Source organism: Vicia villosa, unplaced genomic scaffold (genome assembly GCF_029867415.1).
Source record: "Vicia villosa cultivar HV-30 ecotype Madison, WI unplaced genomic scaffold, Vvil1.0 ctg.004426F_1_1, whole genome shotgun sequence".
NCBI lineage: Eukaryota > Viridiplantae > Streptophyta > Magnoliopsida > Fabales > Fabaceae > Vicia > Vicia villosa.
Genome location: NW_026706436.1, coordinates 125,630 through 149,146, shown reverse-complemented (window position 1 = coordinate 149,146; position 23,517 = coordinate 125,630).

Sequence of the window (23,517 nt, the reverse complement as noted above, 5' to 3'; positions counted from 1 at the left end):
TCTATAATTTATCCGTACAAGTGTCCGCGACCTAGATATCTTAGTAATTAATGTCATAAATATATCTTTAACATTTAATGTTTAATTTTGTTAACATATATTGTATGGATTGATAAAACTAAATTTTTCTTTTTAATTTACATTTTAAGTATTTTCATAGGACTGTCTTAAGTCCTATTCAATGTGATATAGATTTGAAAAGTAAATTAAAAAAATTCTGAATTTTTTTATAATAAAATCGAAACCAACTAGAATTACAGATATAGTAAAGAAAAGAAGAGTGAAATAGTGTTTGTGAAACCAAGAAGACAATAAGACAATGATGATGTTGTAGTTTTTATGATAACTATTATTATCTATATAAAAGATTTGGCGAGAGATATACACCGACTTTATTAAAATTTTCTATTAAGAATTTGATTATATTAGGTTAAAAAATAGTTAAGAAAAATTGAAAATACATTTGCTCTATAATTTATCCGTACAACTGTCCGTGATCTAGATATCTTAGTAATTAATGTCATAAATGTATCTTTAACATTTAATGTTTAATTTTGTTAACATATATTGTATGGATTGATAAAACTAAATTTTTCTTTTTAATTTACATTTTAAGTATTTTCATACGACTGTCTTAAGTCCTAATCAATGTGACATAGATTTGAAAAGTAAATTAAAAAAATTCCGGATTTTTTTATAATAAAATCGAAATCAACTAGAATTACAGATATAGTAAAGAAAAGAAGAGTGAAATAGAGTTTGTGAAACCAAGAAGACAATAAGACAATGATGATGTTGTAGTTTTTATGATAACTATTATTATCTATATAAAAGATTTGGCGTGTAACACCCCATACATAACTGACTAGTATATTATGCATGAAACATTAAAATTGATATTGAGTACATACAAAAGCTATAGATATAGAGAGATCCATATAAAATACAACATGAAATTCTACTAAGAATTACAACACATGTGTCTTCAATGGATCTGCACAGCGGAAAATGAGATCTGACGAGGTCTCCGAGCCGTCACCACTTTAAGCCGTCAATCCGAACCTGCTATCTGTCAAAAGCTACTAAACTGCACCTGAAAAATATAAGTTGATTGGGGTGAGATTACTAAATCTCAGTGAGTCCTCCTATCCTATGGGTCCACTCGGTTCTACAGGGTACATGCATCACAAACCGAATCCACCATTGATCCGGGGTTTATCCTCACATCCGGTACAAGTACGGAGCAAACACATGAATCGTCCACCATAGGAGTCATCGCATCACAGTACACAAATAGTACAACAAACACGTATGCAGACCCATACCCATGTACGGGGAATCCAGAAGTACGTTAATACCACTAGACTAAGTTACTAACACACCCTCGGTGGGTTCACCCATGCCTATTTGTCAAGAGACTTACACAAGCACCCTGCAAGAATGATTAAATGGGTTCGCACAAGCCTACATGGCTGCGAGATGACCTTGCCTAAGAGGCGACATCGTCCCATTAACCATCTGTACGCACGTGGTGTTAACAGCAAGTGCAACACGCCGTCTTGACGCATGAGCCCATCCGGATAGGAACCTAATGATGTAGCCTACATGGCATCATTAGAGATGGTTTACCTGTTATGCGTAGGCTTACTTAGCCGCATAACGCCATCATACCGAGCACGCGAGTGTGTATACAGCAAGTGAGTAAAACGCCTTCAGGCCCTCACAAGCACACTGCAACGGTAGTTCAGGTATGTGCCTCTGGGATCCAAGATCAGGGCAGTCCCACAGACAACTCAAGGACCCACGGTCCGAATCGTAACTTAGTACCGGGTCTACTTCGATTCTAGCATACCACACGCATAACAAGCGTCAATCACACAATACAATCAATACCGATCGTTTAACCAAAACGACGGTGTTAGCAGGATTTTCATGTATAAAACATAATGGCATAACATTCTCAATTATGGATATCACATCACAATAAGCAGTAAACAACCATGCCATGCTTAACACAAGAATTATTATTATTCAATTGGTAAAGACATAAGTTCCCATACTAATTCGTTGATTCACTAAGTGGGGCTCCACTATTATTAAATCAATAATTCTGGTTTGGGGACCTATTTAATTAGAAAGTACACGTCGCTAGCTTTCCAACGATATAAAGTTTGCGCAATTCCGATACCCGAGCCGAAAGTTACGAATTTCTGAAGTTTGCTGATTTTTCCCTCTGCACCCAGGGTAACCGGTTACCCAGAAGCCAGTAACCGGTTACTGGCATGAAAAATGCCCAGAAACGCAAATTTACACAGAGTAATCGGTTACCCAAATGCCAGTAACCGATTACCCTGAAGCAGAATCAATTTTCTGCATTTTTAAGGGTCCTAAACCAGTCCTAATGGCTTTTAACTGATTCCAAGTATCATAATTGATCCCAAACGAATTTATAACATGCATATATACAGAATCATCAGCATGCAAAGGATTAAAGCAATACAACATACCATAACATTATCAATTAACAAGTTGATCACATGCAATTATAGATTATCACTCAAACCCCAATTCTAACCCTTGCATGCAAATTCCCCCAAGTCTCTAACTAAGGACTCACCTTGCTAAAATGGAGGTTTAGAAAGATGTTGTTTGCTGCCATTGGACTCCCACCATAGCCAAAGTTTCACTCCATCTTCATCAAATCCGTAATCACACTTGTACCCACTTTCAGCATCACTGACACAACTTCAAGGTCAGTTTTCTCTTTTGAAACAGAAGCTATGAACGCGAACCATAGGTGCAAATCGAAGAGAAATTCGTTAGCTTTCCAATGGGACCAGAATCGTTACGATCGGAGTTACGAGTTGAGAGTTATACCTGATTTAGTGGAGCTGTACCAAGAGTTGCGAAAATGACTTCTTGCACATAAGCTCTCCTTTCTCCTCCATGCTTCCAAGATCTTTTCTCTCAAAATTCTGATTTGCATAGATCCTTTACCAAACATGTCCTTATGTTCCCATGCAATTATTATTTAAGGTCCAATGTGCCCTTTAACTAAGTGGTATTTACAATGATGCCACTTAGTTCAATTCCAACCAATCCTCTTTGTTTCTAACCATTCCACTAATTCTTCTAATAATCATTCTTTAGATTAATAGGAAATAAGGTCAATGTACATTCTAATTATCAGTTAACCAATTAATGATAATTACCAGTGTCGGAGATTCGGGGTATTACATTCTCCCCCCCTTAAATAGAATTCGTCCTCGAATTCCTTCCGTTCACCATGAAAACCAACTCTTCCTATCTATCCAATCAAAGGGAAGAACGTTACTCACATTCCTTTTTAGATAATCTCACTGCTCTGCCTGATGGTCATCCCATACGAAGAAGCATAATCTGCCAAGACGCTTGCATCCCACTATACATGATCAGAAACTCTAATCCTCACGCAACCCATCTTTGCAGATAATTCGTCTTAACATACCCCTGAAAAGATTCTTCCACTTATGCCGATATCCTTCGTTTCACTCTCCGGTGTGTTCACCCTCGTTCAACAAACATTACTGATTCACTCAGCTCCTTGAATTACTTCCCATTTGAGAATTACCGCCACAACGTCGCTTCTGCGATGACACTTCAAGTTATTCTCTACTTGAGTCCATACAATGCCATTAGGTGATCTCCAAATTCCTCGGTCTTAACCTCTGATTCCTAAAGTCTTAGGATGATTGTTCCAAATTTATCTTTACTTATACAACTGTCACCGTAAACCGTGAAGGTGTAATCGTCTTGCAACTATCGCCTTGACATTCGACAACTTCGAACAAGATTCTACTGATAAGACGCGAAATTCAACAACTGACCTGTAACCATTGTACCAGTCTTCCTGTACAATCATAGTACACAAGGCATAACTACAAAGAGCTTGCGCCAACTGAATGTCCTCTCTAGCCTTCAGCATTTCGACGGTCTGATACTCAGTCCAACCCTTGTGACTCGCAAGCTAAACTGATGACCTACGAACGTCGTACTGCATGCCATCCACAAAGAGTATTCCCAAGCTGGTCCATAGACAACACCTCTCGAGTTTATGGTGGATCCTCGAGTGATTGGAATGAACGAAACGCTGCTTCGACAATTTCCCTTAGGAAGATACTTTCATCCCAACATAAAATCCTACAAAAGTCTGTTCGTTCCTACCTCAGACTTATCTGATTCTTCCTTAATCCGTTGCGCTACTCTGATCCCAACAAGTCACACACCTTGAAATCCTCTGAGTCATATTATATCCATAATTCACTTAGTTTCCATTACTACACAACAGTTCCTTATCCACAGTTATCCAATTACAACACGTTCCAGAACTCCATATACATCCATCATCAACTACTACTCGTCAAAGTTGCATACTCTCCATAATCAAGCTTCTACTTACCCTGCCATTCCATATAGTTCATCTACCACAACTTAGGTACACGTTTCATCCTCAGGACATTGAAACCCAAAAATTCACTGGCTTAGAGGTTCGTCCTTGTCACTGATTTCCACAGTGTACATCTGCTGTGTTTGTCATTCCAACAAATCTTGTTGCTCAACCGGTATTTTGAACCCTTCACGATGTACTGCAGCTCATGATAACTCTAGCAGTTTTACACAACTTCTACTCAACCATACACCTTCATTCTCTTAGCGTAGTATCACCTCTAATAACTCGTGCGACTTACAGATATAACAATCCACCCATAGCCACACCCTATTCACACAGTCATCTAATGTCTGTTCCACCTCTGACTTCCTCGGCGGCTGCATCCTTCATTGCGGTGCTTCTAACAGTCAGAGTGTAGCCACAATGCAAGAAATTGCACTTTGCACTTGGAACATCTCTCTTATAGACTCCTTAGAAGTCCTCACACCAAAAATGTCTATGCTTTACCAAGATTCACATTTCTTTACTCAGAGTATCTGGCAATACCTTACCGGACACATCACACATCGAGCCGATCCAAGATACAACTTGCATATTCCATCACCGGTCGCCATTGGTACATGATATCCACTCACTATGCTGACCAGGATATCATGACCGCACATGAGTCTCACTCTAGACACTCATGCAAGATTTCCAACTTAACACTTCACGAAACGAGAACATCCCCAAGGTACAATTGGATACTAACTCACGCGATCACGATCACTCAGAGTCTCCATAAGTATAGTATTGGATCTTGATCCATCACATCATCGCCTGTCTAGTTATTCCTCTACTATCGAGTGTGATGTATGGATCCTTATCCCACATACCTTATGAGAGTCTGGATCTGTGTCTCACGAGTGCCAAATCAGAATTCCACCTTGAGCTTCAGATCACCTTCGTCCCACACATGTAGGAAAAAGGATGACTCACGCATCTCGTGCACGATAGCGATACTGTGGCATTATACCCGTCTAGTAGTACCAATATGGTGGTCCAACTCCGAGGCCATGTATCCAGGTAACCTACCTCAGTGGCGTATAATGATCCCCACGTGTATCCTATAGTCGCAACCGACAAGTGTCTGAACAGGCCTCCAACAGGTTCATCATTCCTCAAGTCCTTCGAATCATACTCCTCAGGATGCTAAAACCTGAGAGTGCTACACACCAAGGTTTACTTACTCGGAAAGCCAAAACGCCAAGCACGAAGATTTGAAGTTCAACTTCGGATTGCCATGCAGTGCGCGTACCCACTCGTCCCACGCATGCATGAGATTCCAAGGATAATTCAGTTCAGATAGGAATACTATGGTTCCTAACAACCAACATAACTGCGATCATCCTACTAACGTTCCGGATAGATCTTAGTTCTTACTCGCCTGTACGCCCAACGCCAAGCGTAGTTCTATGGCTTCACTCGGGGTCAGACAAACAACAACTAACAAGAACTTAGGTTACTGCATTTCACGCTTTTACATCATTTCATGTTCCATCCAGCGTAGTTCTAGAACTTAAATACAAAATGATAAGAACAGAAATACATATCCTCTTCTATCGACAAGGTATTCAAGCTTCGCCAATCTCAAGTTACCACACTCATACATTCCACCAACATCTACTAGGTACCTACTCTCGCTTAGGGTACTTCAAGTTGGATCAGGATCTATTACTTCATCCACTCAATTATTGTCCGTACCAGCGCAATCAGAAAGGTCTGACTTATGTGTCCGCACTTCCAAAGGTCATTCTGTCCTATCAGCTCACCAGTCACACTTAACACCGGCAGCATCATCAGTACAGACTCCTACTAATTCACAGCTCAACACCTTCGGAGAATCCCACTTACAAGGCTCCTACTCATTCCTATTTGGATTTCCCTTGCTATTACCAAGACTTAGAGAAATCTTCACTTCGTCCAATCAAAATCCTGGGGGTTCAAGCTGTCTCCATCCACACCTTGACAGTTTGGGTATTACTACTTTGTGTCGAACGCTCTCCTTAAGCTTGACGACTCCAATATCATCCACTTAAAACGTCCAACAATTCATTACTCATCCCACTCCAACAACTTAGGTTCACAACCTTACAGGCTTACGAGTCCTCGTGGCGGCTCTGCCGTAATCCTACTGTCTCACACTCAGTCGATGAGTTGATCAAGTTCAACAACTAAATGAGATATCAGTAAAATCAGGCTAGCAACGCACACTTGAGAGGAGGAAAAGGAATTGCTAGTGATGTCTCATGGCTCGGCCGAGAATCGACCTGCTCTGATACCAACTGTAACACCCCATACATAACTGACTAGTATATTATGCATGAAACATTAAAATTGATATTGAGTACATACAAAAGCTATAGATATAGAGAGATCCATATAAAATACAACATGAAATTCTACTAAGAATTACAACACATGTGTCTTCAATGGATCTGCACAGCGGAAAATGAGATCTGACGAGGTCTCCGAGCCGTCACCACTTTAAGCCGTCAATCCGAACCTGCTATCTGTCAAAAGCTACTAAACTGCACCTGAAAAATATAAGTTGATTGGGGTGAGATTACTAAATCTCAGTGAGTCCTCCTATCCTATGGGTCCACTCGGTTCTACAGGGTACATGCATCACAAACCGAATCCACCATTGATCCGGGGTTTATCCTCACATCCGGTACAAGTACGGAGCAAACACATGAATCGTCCACCATAGGAGTCATCGCATCACAGTACACAAATAGTACAACAAACACGTATGCAGACCCATACCCATGTACGGGGAATCCAGAAGTACGTTAATACCACTAGACTAAGTTACTAACACACCCTCGGTGGGTTCACCCATGCCTATTTGTCAAGAGACTTACACAAGCACCCTGCAAGAATGATTAAATGGGTTCGCACAAGCCTACATGGCTGCGAGATGACCTTGCCTAAGAGGCGACATCGTCCCATTAACCATCTGTACGCACGTGGTGTTAACAGCAAGTGCAACACGCCGTCTTGACGCATGAGCCCATCCGGATAGGAACCTAATGATGTAGCCTACATGGCATCATTAGAGATGGTTTACCTGTTATGCGTAGGCTTACTTAGCCGCATAACGCCATCATACCGAGCACGCGAGTGTGTATACAGCAAGTGAGTAAAACGCCTTCAGGCCCTCACAAGCACACTGCAACGGTAGTTCAGGTATGTGCCTCTGGGATCCAAGATCAGGGCAGTCCCACAGACAACTCAAGGACCCACGGTCCGAATCGTAACTTAGTACCGGGTCTACTTCGATTCTAGCATACCACACGCATAACAAGCGTCAATCACACAATACAATCAATACCGATCGTTTAACCAAAACGACGGTGTTAGCAGGATTTTCATGTATAAAACATAATGGCATAACATTCTCAATTATGGATATCACATCACAATAAGCAGTAAACAACCATGCCATGCTTAACACAAGAATTATTATTATTCAATTGGTAAAGACATAAGTTCCCATACTAATTCGTTGATTCACTAAGTGGGGCTCCACTATTATTAAATCAATAATTCTGGTTTGGGGACCTATTTAATTAGAAAGTACACGTCGCTAGCTTTCCAACGATATAAAGTTTGCGCAATTCCGATACCCGAGCCGAAAGTTACGAATTTCTGAAGTTTGCTGATTTTTCCCTCTGCACCCAGGGTAACCGGTTACCCAGAAGCCAGTAACCGGTTACTGGCATGAAAAATGCCCAGAAACGCAAATTTACACAGAGTAATCGGTTACCCAAATGCCAGTAACCGATTACCCTGAAGCAGAATCAATTTTCTGCATTTTTAAGGGTCCTAAACCAGTCCTAATGGCTTTTAACTGATTCCAAGTATCATAATTGATCCCAAACGAATTTATAACATGCATATATACAGAATCATCAGCATGCAAAGGATTAAAGCAATACAACATACCATAACATTATCAATTAACAAGTTGATCACATGCAATTATAGATTATCACTCAAACCCCAATTCTAACCCTTGCATGCAAATTCCCCCAAGTCTCTAACTAAGGACTCACCTTGCTAAAATGGAGGTTTAGAAAGATGTTGTTTGCTGCCATTGGACTCCCACCATAGCCAAAGTTTCACTCCATCTTCATCAAATCCGTAATCACACTTGTACCCACTTTCAGCATCACTGACACAACTTCAAGGTCAGTTTTCTCTTTTGAAACAGAAGCTATGAACGCGAACCATAGGTGCAAATCGAAGAGAAATTCGTTAGCTTTCCAATGGGACCAGAATCGTTACGATCGGAGTTACGAGTTGAGAGTTATACCTGATTTAGTGGAGCTGTACCAAGAGTTGCGAAAATGACTTCTTGCACATAAGCTCTCCTTTCTCCTCCATGCTTCCAAGATCTTTTCTCTCAAAATTCTGATTTGCATAGATCCTTTACCAAACATGTCCTTATGTTCCCATGCAATTATTATTTAAGGTCCAATGTGCCCTTTAACTAAGTGGTATTTACAATGATGCCACTTAGTTCAATTCCAACCAATCCTCTTTGTTTCTAACCATTCCACTAATTCTTCTAATAATCATTCTTTAGATTAATAGGAAATAAGGTCAATGTACATTCTAATTATCAGTTAACCAATTAATGATAATTACCAGTGTCGGAGATTCGGGGTATTACATGGCGAGAGATATACACCGACTTTATTAAAATTTTCTATTAAAAATTTGATTATATTATGTTAAAAAATAGTTAAGAAAAATTGAAAATACATTTGCTCTATAATTTATTCGTACAACTGTCCGTGACCTAGATATCTTAGTAATTAATGTCATAAATATATCTTTAACATTTAATGTTTAGCTTAGTTAACATATATTGTATGGATTGATAAAACTAAAATTTTCTTTTTAATTTACATTTTAAGTATTTTCAAAGGACTGTCTTAAGTCCTAATCGATGTGATATAGATTTGAAAAGTAAATTAAAAAAATCGAAACCAACTAGAATTACAGATATAGTAAAGAAAAGAAGAGTTAAATAGAGTTTGTGAAACCAAGAAGACAATAAGACAATGATGATGTTGTAGTTTTTATGATAACTATTATTATCTATATAAAAGATTTGGCGAGAGATATACACCGACTTTATTAAAATTTTCTATTAAAAATTTGATTATATTATGTTAAAAAATAATTAAGAAAAATTGAAAATACATTTGCTCTATAATTTATTCGTACAACTGTCCGTGACCTAGATATCTTAGTAATTAATGTCATAAATATATCTTTAACATTTAATGTTTAATTTTGTTAACATATATTGTATGGATTGATAAAACTAAAATTTGCTTTTTAATTTACATTTTAAGTATTTTCATAGGACTGTCTTAAGTCCTAATCAATGTGATATAGATTTGAAAAGTAAATTAAAAAAATTTCGGATTTTTTTATAATAAAATCGAAACCAACTAGAATTACAGATATAGTAAAGAAAAGAAGAGTTAAATAGAGTTTGTGAAACCAAGAAGACAATAAGACAATGATGATGTTTGTCAAAAAAAAAAATAAGACAATGATGATGTTGTAGTTTTTATGATAATTATTATTATCTATATAAAATATTTGGCGAGAGATATACACCGACTTTTTTAAAATTTTCTATTAAAAATTTGATTATATTATTCTTAAAAATAGTTAAGAAAAATTGAAAATACATTTGCTCTATAATTTATCCGTACAAGTGTCCGCGACCTAGATATCTTAGTAATTAATGTCATAAATATATCTTTAACATTTAATGTTTAATTTTGTTAACATATATTGTATGGATTGATAAAACTAAATTTTTCTTTTTAATTTACATTTTAAGTATTTTCATAGGACTGTCTTAAGTCCTATTCAATGTGATATAGATTTGAAAAGTAAATTAAAAAAATTCTGAATTTTTTTATAATAAAATCGAAACCAACTAGAATTACAGATATAGTAAAGAAAAGAAGAGTGAAATAGTGTTTGTGAAACCAAGAAGACAATAAGACAATGATGATGTTGTAGTTTTTATGATAACTATTATTATCTATATAAAAGATTTGGCGAGAGATATACACCGACTTTATTAAAATTTTCTATTAAGAATTTGATTATATTAGGTTAAAAAATAGTTAAGAAAAATTGAAAATACATTTGCTCTATAATTTATCCGTACAACTGTCCGTGATCTAGATATCTTAGTAATTAATGTCATAAATGTATCTTTAACATTTAATGTTTAATTTTGTTAACATATATTGTATGGATTGATAAAACTAAATTTTTCTTTTTAATTTACATTTTAAGTATTTTCATACGACTGTCTTAAGTCCTAATCAATGTGACATAGATTTGAAAAGTAAATTAAAAAAATTCCGGATTTTTTTATAATAAAATCGAAATCAACTAGAATTACAGATATTGTAAAGAAAAGAAGAGTGAAATAGAGTTTGTGAAACCAAGAAGACAATAAGACAATGATGATGTTGTAGTTTTTATGATAACTATTATTATCTATATAAAAGATTTGGCGAGAGATATACACCGACTTTATTAAAATTTTCTATTAAAAATTTGATTATATTATGTTAAAAAATAATTAAGAAAAATTGAAAATACATTTGCTCTATAATTTATTCGTACAACTGTCCGTGACCTAGATATCTTAGTAATTAATGTCATAAATATATCTTTAACATTTAATGTTTAATTTTGTTAACATATATTGTATGGATTGATAAAACTAAAATTTGCTTTTTAATTTACATTTTAAGTATTTTCATAGGACTGTCTTAAGTCCTAATCAATGTGATATAGATTTGAAAAGTAAATTAAAAAAATTCCGGATTTTTTTATAATAAAATCGAAACCAACTAGAATTACAGATATAGTAAAGAAAAGAAGAGTTAAATAGAGTTTGTGAAACCAAGAAGACAATAAGACAATGATGATGTTGTAGTTTTTATGATAACTATTATTATCTATATAAAAGATTTGGCGAGAGATATACACCGACTTTATTAAAATTTTCTATTAAGAATTTGATTATATTAGGTTAAAAAATAGTTAAGAAAAATTGAAAATACATTTGCTCTATAATTTATCCGTACAACTGTCCGTGATCTAGATATCTTAGTAATTTATGTCATAAATGTATCTTTAACATTTAATGTTTAATTTTGTTAACATATATTGTATGGATTGATAAAACTAAATTTTTCTTTTTAATTTACATTTTAAGTATTTTCATACGACTGTCTTAAGTCCTAATCAATGTGACATAGATTTGAAAAGTAAATTAAAAAAATTCCGGATTTTTTTATAATAAAATCGAAATCAACTAGAATTACAGATATAGTAAAGAAAAGAAGAGTGAAATAGAGTTTGTGAAACCAAGAAGACAATAAGACAATGATGATGTTGTAGTTTTTATGATAACTTTTATTATCTATATAAAAGATTTGGCGAGAGATATACACCGACTTTATTAAACTTTTCTATTAAAAATTTGATTATATTATGTTAAAAAATAGTTAAGAAAAATTGAAAATACATTTGCTCTATAATTTATTCGTACAACTGTCCGTGACCTAGATATCTTAGTAATTAATGTCATAAATATATCTTTAACATTTAATGTTTAGCTTAGTTAACATATATTGTATGGATTGATAAAACTAAAATTTTCTTTTTAATTTACATTTTAAGTATTTTCAAAGGACTGTCTTAAGTCCTAATCAATGTGATATAGATTTGAAAAGTAAATTAAAAAAATCGAAACCAACTAGAATTACAGATATAGTAAAGAAAAGAAGAGTTAAATAGAGTTTGTGAAACCAAGAAGACAATAAGACAATGATGATGTTGTAGTTTTTATGATAACTATTATTATCTATATAAAAGATTTGGCGAGAGATATACACCGACTTTATTAAAATTTTCTATTAAAAATTTGATTATATTATGTTAAAAAATAATTAAGAAAAATTGAAAATACATTTGCTCTATAATTTATTCGTACAACTGTCCGTGACCTAGATATCTTAGTAATTAATGTCATAAATATATCTTTAACATTTAATGTTTAATTTTGTTAACATATATTGTATGGATTGATAAAACTAAAATTTGCTTTTTAATTTACATTTTAAGTATTTTCATAGGACTGTCTTAAGTCCTAATCAATGTGATATAGATTTGAAAAGTAAATTAAAAAAATTCCGGATTTTTTTATAATAAAATCGAAACCAACTAGAATTACAGATATAGTAAAGAAAAGAAGAGTTAAATAGAGTTTGTGAAACCAAGAAGACAATAAGACAATGATGATGTTTGTCAAAAAAAAAAATAAGACAATGATGATGTTGTAGTTTTTATGATAATTATTATTATCTATATAAAATATTTGGCGAGAGATATACACCGACTTTTTTAAAATTTTCTATTAAAAATTTGATTATATTATTCTAAAAAATAGTTAAGAAAAATTGAAAATACATTTGCTCTATAATTTATCCGTACAAGTGTCCGCGACCTAGATATCTTAGTAATTAATGTCATAAATATATCTTTAACATTTAATGTTTAATTTTGTTAACATATATTGTATGGATTGATAAAACTAAATTTTTCTTTTTAATTTACATTTTAAGTATTTTCATAGGACTGTCTTAAGTCCTATTCAATGTGATATAGATTTGAAAAGTAAATTAAAAAAATTCTGAATTTTTTTATAATAAAATCGAAACCAACTAGAATTGCAGATATAGTAAAGAAAAGAAGAGTGAAATAGTGTTTGTGAAACCAAGAAGACAATAAGACAATGATGATGTTGTAGTTTTTATGATAACTATTATTATCTATATAAAAGATTTGGCGAGAGATATACACCGACTTTATTAAAATTTTCTATTAAGAATTTGATTATATTAGGTTAAAAAATAGTTAAGAAAAATTGAAAATACATTTGCTCTATAATTTATCCGTACAACTGTCCGTGATCTAGATATCTTAGTAATTAATGTCATAAATGTATCTTTAACATTTAATGTTTAATTTTGTTAACATATATTGTATGGATTGATAAAACTAAATTTTTCTTTTTAATTTACATTTTAAGTATTTTCATACGACTGTCTTAAGTCCTAATCAATGTGACATAGATTTGAAAAGTAAATTAAAAAAATTCCGGATTTTTTTATAATAAAATCGAAATCAACTAGAATTACAGATATAGTAAAGAAAAGAAGAGTGAAATAGAGTTTGTGAAACCAAGAAGACAATAAGACAATGATGATGTTGTAGTTTTTATGATAACTATTATTATCTATATAAAAGATTTGGCGAGAGATATACACCGACTTTATTAAAATTTTCTATTAAAAATTTGATTATATTATGTTAAAAAATAGTTAAGAAAAATTGAAAATACATTTGCTCTATAATTTATTCGTACAACTGTCCGTGACCTAGATATCTTAGTAATTAATGTCATAAATATATCTTTAACATTTAATGTTTAGCTTAGTTAACATATATTGTATGGATTGATAAAACTAAAATTTTCTTTTTAATTTACATTTTAAGTATTTTCAAAGGACTGTCTTAAGTCCTAATCAATGTGATATAGATTTGAAAAGTAAATTAAAAAAATCGAAACCAACTAGAATTACAGATATAGTAAAGAAAAGAAGAGTTAAATAGAGTTTGTGAAACCAAGAAGACAATAAGACAATGATGATGTTGTAGTTTTTATGATAACTATTATTATCTATATAAAAGATTTGGCGAGAGATATACACCGACTTTATTAAAATTTTCTATTAAAAATTTGATTATATTATGTTAAAAAATAATTAAGAAAAATTGAAAATACATTTGCTCTATAATTTATTCGTACAACTGTCCGTGACCTAGATATCTTAGTAATTAATGTCATAAATATATCTTTAACATTTAATGTTTAATTTTGTTAACATATATTGTATGGATTGATAAAACTAAAATTTGCTTTTTAATTTACATTTTAAGTATTTTCATAGGACTGTCTTAAGTCCTAATCAATGTGATATAGATTTGAAAAGTAAATTAAAAAAATTCCGGATTTTTTTATAATAAAATCGAAACCAACTAGAATTACAGATATAGTAAAGAAAAGAAGAGTTAAATAGAGTTTGTGAAACCAAGAAGACAATAAGACAATGATGATGTTTGTCAAAAAAAAAATAAGACAATGATGATGTTGTAGTTTTTATGATAATTATTATTATCTATATAAAATATTTGGCGAGAGATATACACCGATTTTTTTAAAATTTTCTATTAAAAATTTGATTATATTATTCTAAAAAATAGTTAAGAAAAATTGAAAATACATTTGCTCTATAATTTATCCGTACAAGTGTCCGCGACCTAGATATCTTAGTAATTAATGTCATAAATATATCTTTAACATTTAATGTTTAATTTTGTTAACATATATTGTATGGATTGATAAAACTAAATTTTTCTTTTTAATTTACATTTTAAGTATTTTCATAGGACTGTCTTAAGTCCTATTCAATGTGATATAGATTTGAAAAGTAAATTAAAAAAATTCTGAATTTTTTTATAATAAAATCGAAACCAACTAGAATTACAGATATAGTAAAGAAAAGAAGAGTGAAATAGTGTTTGTGAAACCAAGAAGACAATAAGACAATGATGATGTTGTAGTTTTTATGATAACTATTATTATCTATATAAAAGATTTGGCGAGAGATATACACCGACTTTATTAAAATTTTCTATTAAGAATTTGATTATATTAGGTTAAAAAATAGTTAAGAAAAATTGAAAATACATTTGCTCTATAATTTATCCGTACAACTGTCCGTGATCTAGATATCTTAGTAATTAATGTCATAAATGTATCTTTAACATTTAATGTTTAATTTTGTTAACATATATTGTATGGATTGATAAAACTAAATTTTTCTTTTTAATTTACATTTTAAGTATTTTCATACGACTGTCTTAAGTCCTAATCAATGTGACATAGATTTGAAAAGTAAATTAAAAAAATTCCGGATTTTTTTATAATAAAATCGAAATCAACTAGAATTACAGATATTGTAAAGAAAAGAAGAGTGAAATAGAGTTTGTGAAACCAAGAAGACAATAAGACAATGATGATGTTGTAGTTTTTATGATAACTATTATTATCTATATAAAAGATTTGGCGAGAGATATACACCGACTTTATTAAACTTTTCTATTAAAAATTTGATTATATTATGTTAAAAAATAGTTAAGAAAAATTGAAAATACATTTGCTCTATAATTTATTCGTACAACTGTCCGTGACCTAGATATCTTAGTAATTAATGTCATAAATATATCTTTAACATTTAATGTTTAGCTTAGTTAACATATATTGTATGGATTGATAAAACTAAAATTTTCTTTTTAATTTACATTTTAAGTATTTTCAAAGGACTGTCTTAAGTCCTAATCAATGTGATATAGATTTGAAAAGTAAATTAAAAAAATCGAAACCAACTAGAATTACAGATATAGTAAAGAAAAGAAGAGTTAAATAGAGTTTGTGAAACCAAGAAGACAATAAGACAATGATGATGTTGTAGTTTTTATGATAACTATTATTATCTATATAAAAGATTTGGCGAGAGATATACACCGACTTTATTAAAATTTTCTATTAAAAATTTGATTATATTATGTTAAAAAATAATTAAGAAAAATTGAAAATACATTTGCTCTATAATTTATTCGTACAACTGTCCGTGACCTAGATATCTTAGTAATTAATGTCATAAATATATCTTTAACATTTAATGTTTAATTTTGTTAACATATATTGTATGGATTGATAAAACTAAAATTTGCTTTTTAATTTACATTTTAAGTATTTTCATAGGACTGTCTTAAGTCCTATTCAATGTGATATAGATTTGAAAAGTAAATTAAAAAAATTCTGAATTTTTTTATAATAAAATCGAAACCAACTAGAATTACAGATATAGTAAAGAAAAGAAGAGTGAAATAGTGTTTGTGAAACCAAGAAGACAATAAGACAATGATGATGTTGTAGTTTTTATGATAACTATTATTATCTATATAAAAGATTTGGCGAGAGATATACACCGACTTTATTAAAATTTTCTATTAAGAATTTGATTATATTAGGTTAAAAAATAGTTAAGAAAAATTGAAAATACATTTGCTCTATAATTTATCCGTACAACTGTCCGTGATCTAGATATCTTAGTAATTAATGTCATAAATGTATCTTTAACATTTAATGTTTAATTTTGTTAACATATATTGTATGGATTGATAAAACTAAATTTTTCTTTTTAATTTACATTTTAAGTATTTTCATACGACTGTCTTAAGTCCTAATCAATGTGACATAGATTTGAAAAGTAAATTAAAAAAATTCCGGATTTTTTTATAATAAAATCGAAATCAACTAGAATTACAGATATAGTAAAGAAAAGAAGAGTGAAATAGAGTTTGTGAAACCAAGAAGACAATAAGACAATGATGATGTTGTAGTTTTTATGATAACTATTATTATCTATATAAAAGATTTGGCGAGAGATATACACCGACTTTATTAAAATTTTCAATTAAAAATTTGATTATATTATGTTAAAAAATAGTTAAGAAAAATTGAAAATACATTTGCTCTATAATTTATTCGTACAACTGTCCGTGACCTAGATATCTTAGTAATTAATGTCATAAATATATCTTTAACATTTAATGTTTAGCTTAGTTAACATATATTGTATGGATTGATAAAACTAAAATTTTCTTTTTAATTTACATTTTAAGTATTTTCAAAGGACTGTCTTAAGTCCTAATCAATGTGATATAGATTTGAAAAGTAAATTAAAAAAATCGAAACCAACTAGAATTACAGATATAGTAAAGAAAAGAAGAGTTAAATAGAGTTTGTGAAACCAAGAAGACAATAAGACAATGATGATGTTGTAGTTTTTATGATAACTATTATTATCTATATAAAAGATTTGGCGAGAGATATACACCGACTTTATTAAAATTTTCTATTAAAAATTTGATTATATTATGTTAAAAAATAATTAAGAAAAATTGAAAATACGTTTGCTCTATAATTTATTCGTACAACTGTCCGTGACCTAGATATCTTAGTAATTAATGTCATAAATATATCTTTAACATTTAATGTTTAATTTTGTTAACATATATTGTATGGATTGATAAAACTAAAATTTGCTTTTTAATTTACATTTTAAGTATTTTCATAGGACTGTCTTAAGTCCTAATCAATGTGATATAGATTTGAAAAGTAAATTAAAAAAATTCCGGATTTTTTTATAATAAAATCGAAACCAACTAGAATTACAGATATAGTAAAGAAAAGAAGAGTTAAATAGAGTTTGTGAAACCAAGAAGACAATAAGACAATGATGATGTTTGTCAAAAAAAAAAAAAAAGACAATGATGATGTTGTAGTTTTTATGATAATTATTATTATCTATATAAAAGATTTGGCGAGAGATATACACCGACTTTTTTAAAATTTTCTATTAAAAATTTGATTATATTATTCTGAAAAATAGTTAAGAAAAATTGAAAATACATTTGCTCTATAATTTATCCGTACAAGTGTCCGTGACCTAGATATCTTAGAAATTAATTTCATAAATATATCTTTAACATTTAATGTTTAATTTTGTTAACATATATTGTATGGATTGATAAAACTAAATTTTTCTTTTTAATTTACATTTTAAGTATTTTCATAGGACTGTCTTAAGTCCTAATCAATGTGATATAGATTTGAAAAGTAAATTAAAAAAATTCTGAATTTTTTTATAATAAAATCGAAACCAACTAGAATTACAGATATAGTAAAGAAAAGAAGAGTGAAATAGAGTTTGTGAAACCAAGAAGACAATAAGACAATGATGATGTTGTAGTTTTTATGATAACTATTATTATCTATATAAAAGATTTGGCGAGAGATATACACCGACTTTATTAAAATTTTCTATTAAGAATTTGATTATATTAGGTTAAAAAATAGTTAAGAAAAATTGAAAATACATTTGCTCTATAATTTATCCGTACAACTGTCCGTGATCTAGATATCTTAGTAATTAATGTCATAAATATATCTTTAACATTTAATGTTTAATTTTGTTAACATATATTGTATGGATTGATAAAACTAAATTTTTCTAATTAATTTACATTTTAAGTATTTTCATACGACTGTCTTAAGTCCTAATCAATGTGATATAGATTTGAAAAGTAAATTAAAAAAATTCCGGATTTTTTTATAATAAAATCGAAATCAACTAGAATTACAGATATAGTAAAGAAAAGAAGAGTGAAATAGAGTTTGTGAAACCAAGAAGACAATAAGACAATGATGATGTTGTAGTTTTTATGATAACTATTATTATCTATATAAAAGATTTGGCGAGAGATATACACCGACTTTATTAAAATTTTCTATTAAATATTTGATTATATTATGTTAAAAAATAGTTAAGAAAAATTGAAAACACATTTGCTCTATAATTTATTCGTACAACTGTCCCTGACCTAGATATCTTAGTAATTAATGTCATAAATATATCTTTAACATTTAATGTTTAGCTTTGTTAACATATATTGTATGGATTGATAAAACAAAAATTTTCTTTTTAATTTACATTTTAAGTATTTTCATAGGACTGTCTTAAGTCCTAATCGATGTGATATAGATTTGAAAAGTAAATTAAATAAATTTCGGACTTTTATATAATAAAATCGAAACCAACTAGAATTACAGATATAGTAAAGAAAAGAAGAGTGAAATAGAGTTTGTGAAACCAAGAAGACAATAAGACAATGATGATGTTGTAGTTTTTATGATAACTATTATTATCTATATAAAAGATTTGGCGAGAGATATACACCGACTTTATTAAAATTTTCTATTAAAAATTTGATTATATTATTTTAAAATTAGTTAAGAAAAATTAAAAATACATTTGCTCTATAATTTATCTTTCCAACTGTCCGTGACCTAGATATCTTAGTAATTAATGTCATAAATGTATGTTTAACTTTGTTAACATATATTGTATGGATTGATAAAACTAAAATTTTCTTTTTAATTTACATTTTAAGTTTTTTCATAGGACTGTCTTAAGTCCTAATCAATGTGATATAGATTTGAAAAGTAAATTAAAAAAATTCCGGATTTTTTTATAAAAAAATCGAAACCAACTAGAATTACAGATATAGTAAAGAAAAGAAGAGTGAAATAGAGTTTGTGAAACCAAAAAGACAATAAGACATTGATGATGTTGTAGTTTTTATGATAACTATTATTATCTATATAAAAGATTTGGCGAGAGATATACACTGACTTTATTAAAATTCTCTATTAAAAATTTGATTATATTATGTTAAAAAATAGTTAAGAAAAATTGAAAATACATTTGCTCTATAATTTATTCGTACAACTGTCCGTGACCTAGATATCTTAGTAATTAATGTCATAAATATATCTTTAACATTTAATGTTTAATTTTGTTAACATATATTGTATGGATTGATAAAACTAAAATTTGCTTTTTAATTTACATTTTAAGTTTTTTCATACGACTGTCTTAAGTCCTAATCAATGTGATATAGATTTGAAAAGTAAATTAAAAAAATTCCGGATTTTTTTATAAAAAAAATCGAAACCAACTAGAATTACAGATATAGTAAAGAAATTGAAATGAACATACTGCATAGTTTAGAAGTAGTTCTAAGAGAAAATATTAGATAGTCATAAGAGACATATTGTATACATAGAATGTTGAAAAAAAGGTTCATAAGTGTAAAATTATTTTACACTGTCAAACAATCACTACCTTGTATCAGAATAAATCACACTTTAAATTAAAAATTCTTTTAATGACAAGACACTTTATTAGTTTTCTATTGGATGACAGTGTAAAATGATTTTACACTGTCAGTGCATATAAATTAAACTCTAGATTGTTCACAAGCTAAGTTATTATATACAGTGAATTGCATTTAATTACAATAATTTAACTTTATCAATGTCTACAATTTCAACCTTTGGATGTGAAAAATCTTAATTTTCAAAAACTGCCAAAATAATAGTGGAAAGCCAAATTAAATAAGTGTTTTTTTATAATGTAATTCTATCTGATGTTAATTATTATTTTAGTTTTATTTCATTTTATTAAACACAAAATTTAAATAATATTTAAATTTTACAAATAAATATTAAAAAATTTATTATTAGACCATATCATTTATTATTAAACTTCTATGATAAAATAAAACATATATTTGATTTATCATTATTTTTATATAGAAAAATATAATATTTTATGTTATTTTATAATCATATAAATTTTTTAATAAAATTAATATTATTTTTAAATAAATTATGGTTAAGTATATATAAATTAAATTAATAGATTTAAAAGATTTTTGAACAAGATTAGTCGAGTCTACCGGAGTATTTTTAAGGTCTTATAATTATTCTAATTAGCTCGACTTTCTTCATGCTACTAGATCAATTCTACTAAAATATTAAAGCATTTAGAGGTTTATTTGTATTATTTGCCCTGGGCCTCCAAAGCCCTGGCTATAGTCAAACCAAAAGCAACAACATTTCATCCTGCAATTCATTATCTTGCAAACACCATCAATGACAATGTGATAGTGACGAGAATTCACAATCTTTTTTCAAATTTAATTACGAATAATTTCTTTGACTTGCGTTTGCACATTTCGACTATCTTTGGTCTCAATATTGACCAACCTTCTTCAGTGTTCACAAATTAATATATAACTAGAGATAGAATTGGTATGGATGTTAGAGATATAAACTTCCTCAATCACTATAAAATGCCAATAGACACACATAAACATGTTACTAGACCAAAAACTCTTTTGAGACAATTTCACTACAAGAAAATTGGCAAACGGTTACATTTGACTTACGACGGTTTGAACTGCCACAAATGGCAAGTCGCGACGGTTGTGTAACTGCAGCAAAAACATGTGTTGCTGGAGTGTATTGTGACGGTTACTAAATCCGCCACTCCAATTGTCGTTATTTATTGCGACAGGTAGGAAACTGTCGTAAATTGCAAGTAGCGACGGTTACATACTGTTGTGAATATTAGTTTGAATTGTTGCGACAGTTTGTAACCGTCGTGAGTTGGGAGTCCTGACAATGCAAACCGTCATAATTTGATTTACAATATTTTGGTCCCTATAAATATACCAAAATTCACTTTTAGTCCCTCTAAATTTTTTCTTCAAACAATGGTCCTCATAAATTTTTCCATCCACAATTTTGGTCCCTGCTGTCAAATCTCATTAACGGAAGCTGACGTGTCATGCCACGTGGAAAACATTTTGTAAAAAATTTGAAAAATTCCTAAGATTGCGGGGTTAAAAACCTCCTATAAACAAACCCAACAAATTGTATTACAATAAAACAAAGTTCTCATAGACATTTCATCAAACACCTTAGCTGCACTGTTTAAAATTGCAATATTGTTCTCAATCAAAGTTATTTCATCAACAACATTGTTCTCAATCACAGAGTTGTATGCTAGTAGACTATATTAAGTGATTATAAATAGTTTGTGACATTGTTCCTCAGAATGATAAAATATTATGATATATTTTAGTATAAAAAGGAAGACATTGGATGTAGTTGAAATGTCTAATTAATTAACATATCATTCTAAATCTCTCACTCAAGCATTGCAAGCAATGAGGTCTCACAACAATACCTTCCATTACAACTGTCGTTATCGAAATTGAAATTGTTACTGTTGTTGTAATTGAAAACGCATAACGACCGACTTCAAAGAACATTTTAACAACTTCATCCATGTAATTATTTCATTGCTTAACGGTCACGTCTTTCCCTATTGTACTTGGATAACTAGTGGAAATATTGTCTCCTTTAAGAACCGCTGCTAGTTGGATCAACTCCTGTTCAAATTCACTCAGTTTCACATCTTCATTAGTCTCTCCTTTTCTTAACTTTATTGGTGCTAGAAGTTCCACCACATCAAAATAACACTAAAAAGAATCAACAAAGTGCAAAACATGCTCGAAAATCTTATTTCATATACATGAATATACGATCAATGTATTATATATTTGTCAACGAGAATGAGGAACTAATCTGGGCAATCAGTCATGGGTTCTTTCCTGGTTTTAACAATACCTTCAAAGATTTCAACCCATTGATCTCTCTTAGTAAGTAAATAAGGGAAATTGAAGATTTTCTTAATTGTTTTGATTAGGTTAGATTTGATTTTTTTTAAAACACACTTGTAAGTATGATCTTTGCATTGGTTGTTTATTTGTTTCATCTGCTCTAACTTGAAGAATTTTCCTTCTGCAAGTGTTTGAATCTTTAGCTGCATTAATTTCTGAATTGAAGGGTATCAGGTGGGCGATCTTGGGGTTGGGTGTAGTTTTTCTTGAGGGCATCAAGTTCTACCGCTGTAAGATTAAATATCTAGATTAGGAATAGAGAGATAAAAGATACTAAAGAGATGCAGTAGAAAGTAAATGATATTGTTTAGTTTGCACCTTGTTCACAAAGTGTTCGACAAAAGTTCACAATCAATATTATTCTTCTTTTTTCTGGGTCTGTTTAGAGGAGGTTAAAAACCCCCTCATTCTCAATCGTTTTTAAATTTTTTCCAAGCTATATCCTCCACTTGGCGTGCCACGTAAGCCTCCGTTAGTGAAAACTAACGGGAAGGACCAAATTTAGAGACGAAAAAATTTAAGAGGATCATTGTTTGAAGGAAAGTTTTAGAGGGACTAAAATCGAATTTCACTATATTTATAGGGACGCCAAACATATTTAACCCATATATATATATATATATATATATATATATATATATATATATATATATATATATATATATATATATATATATATATATATATATATATATGGGTTAAAA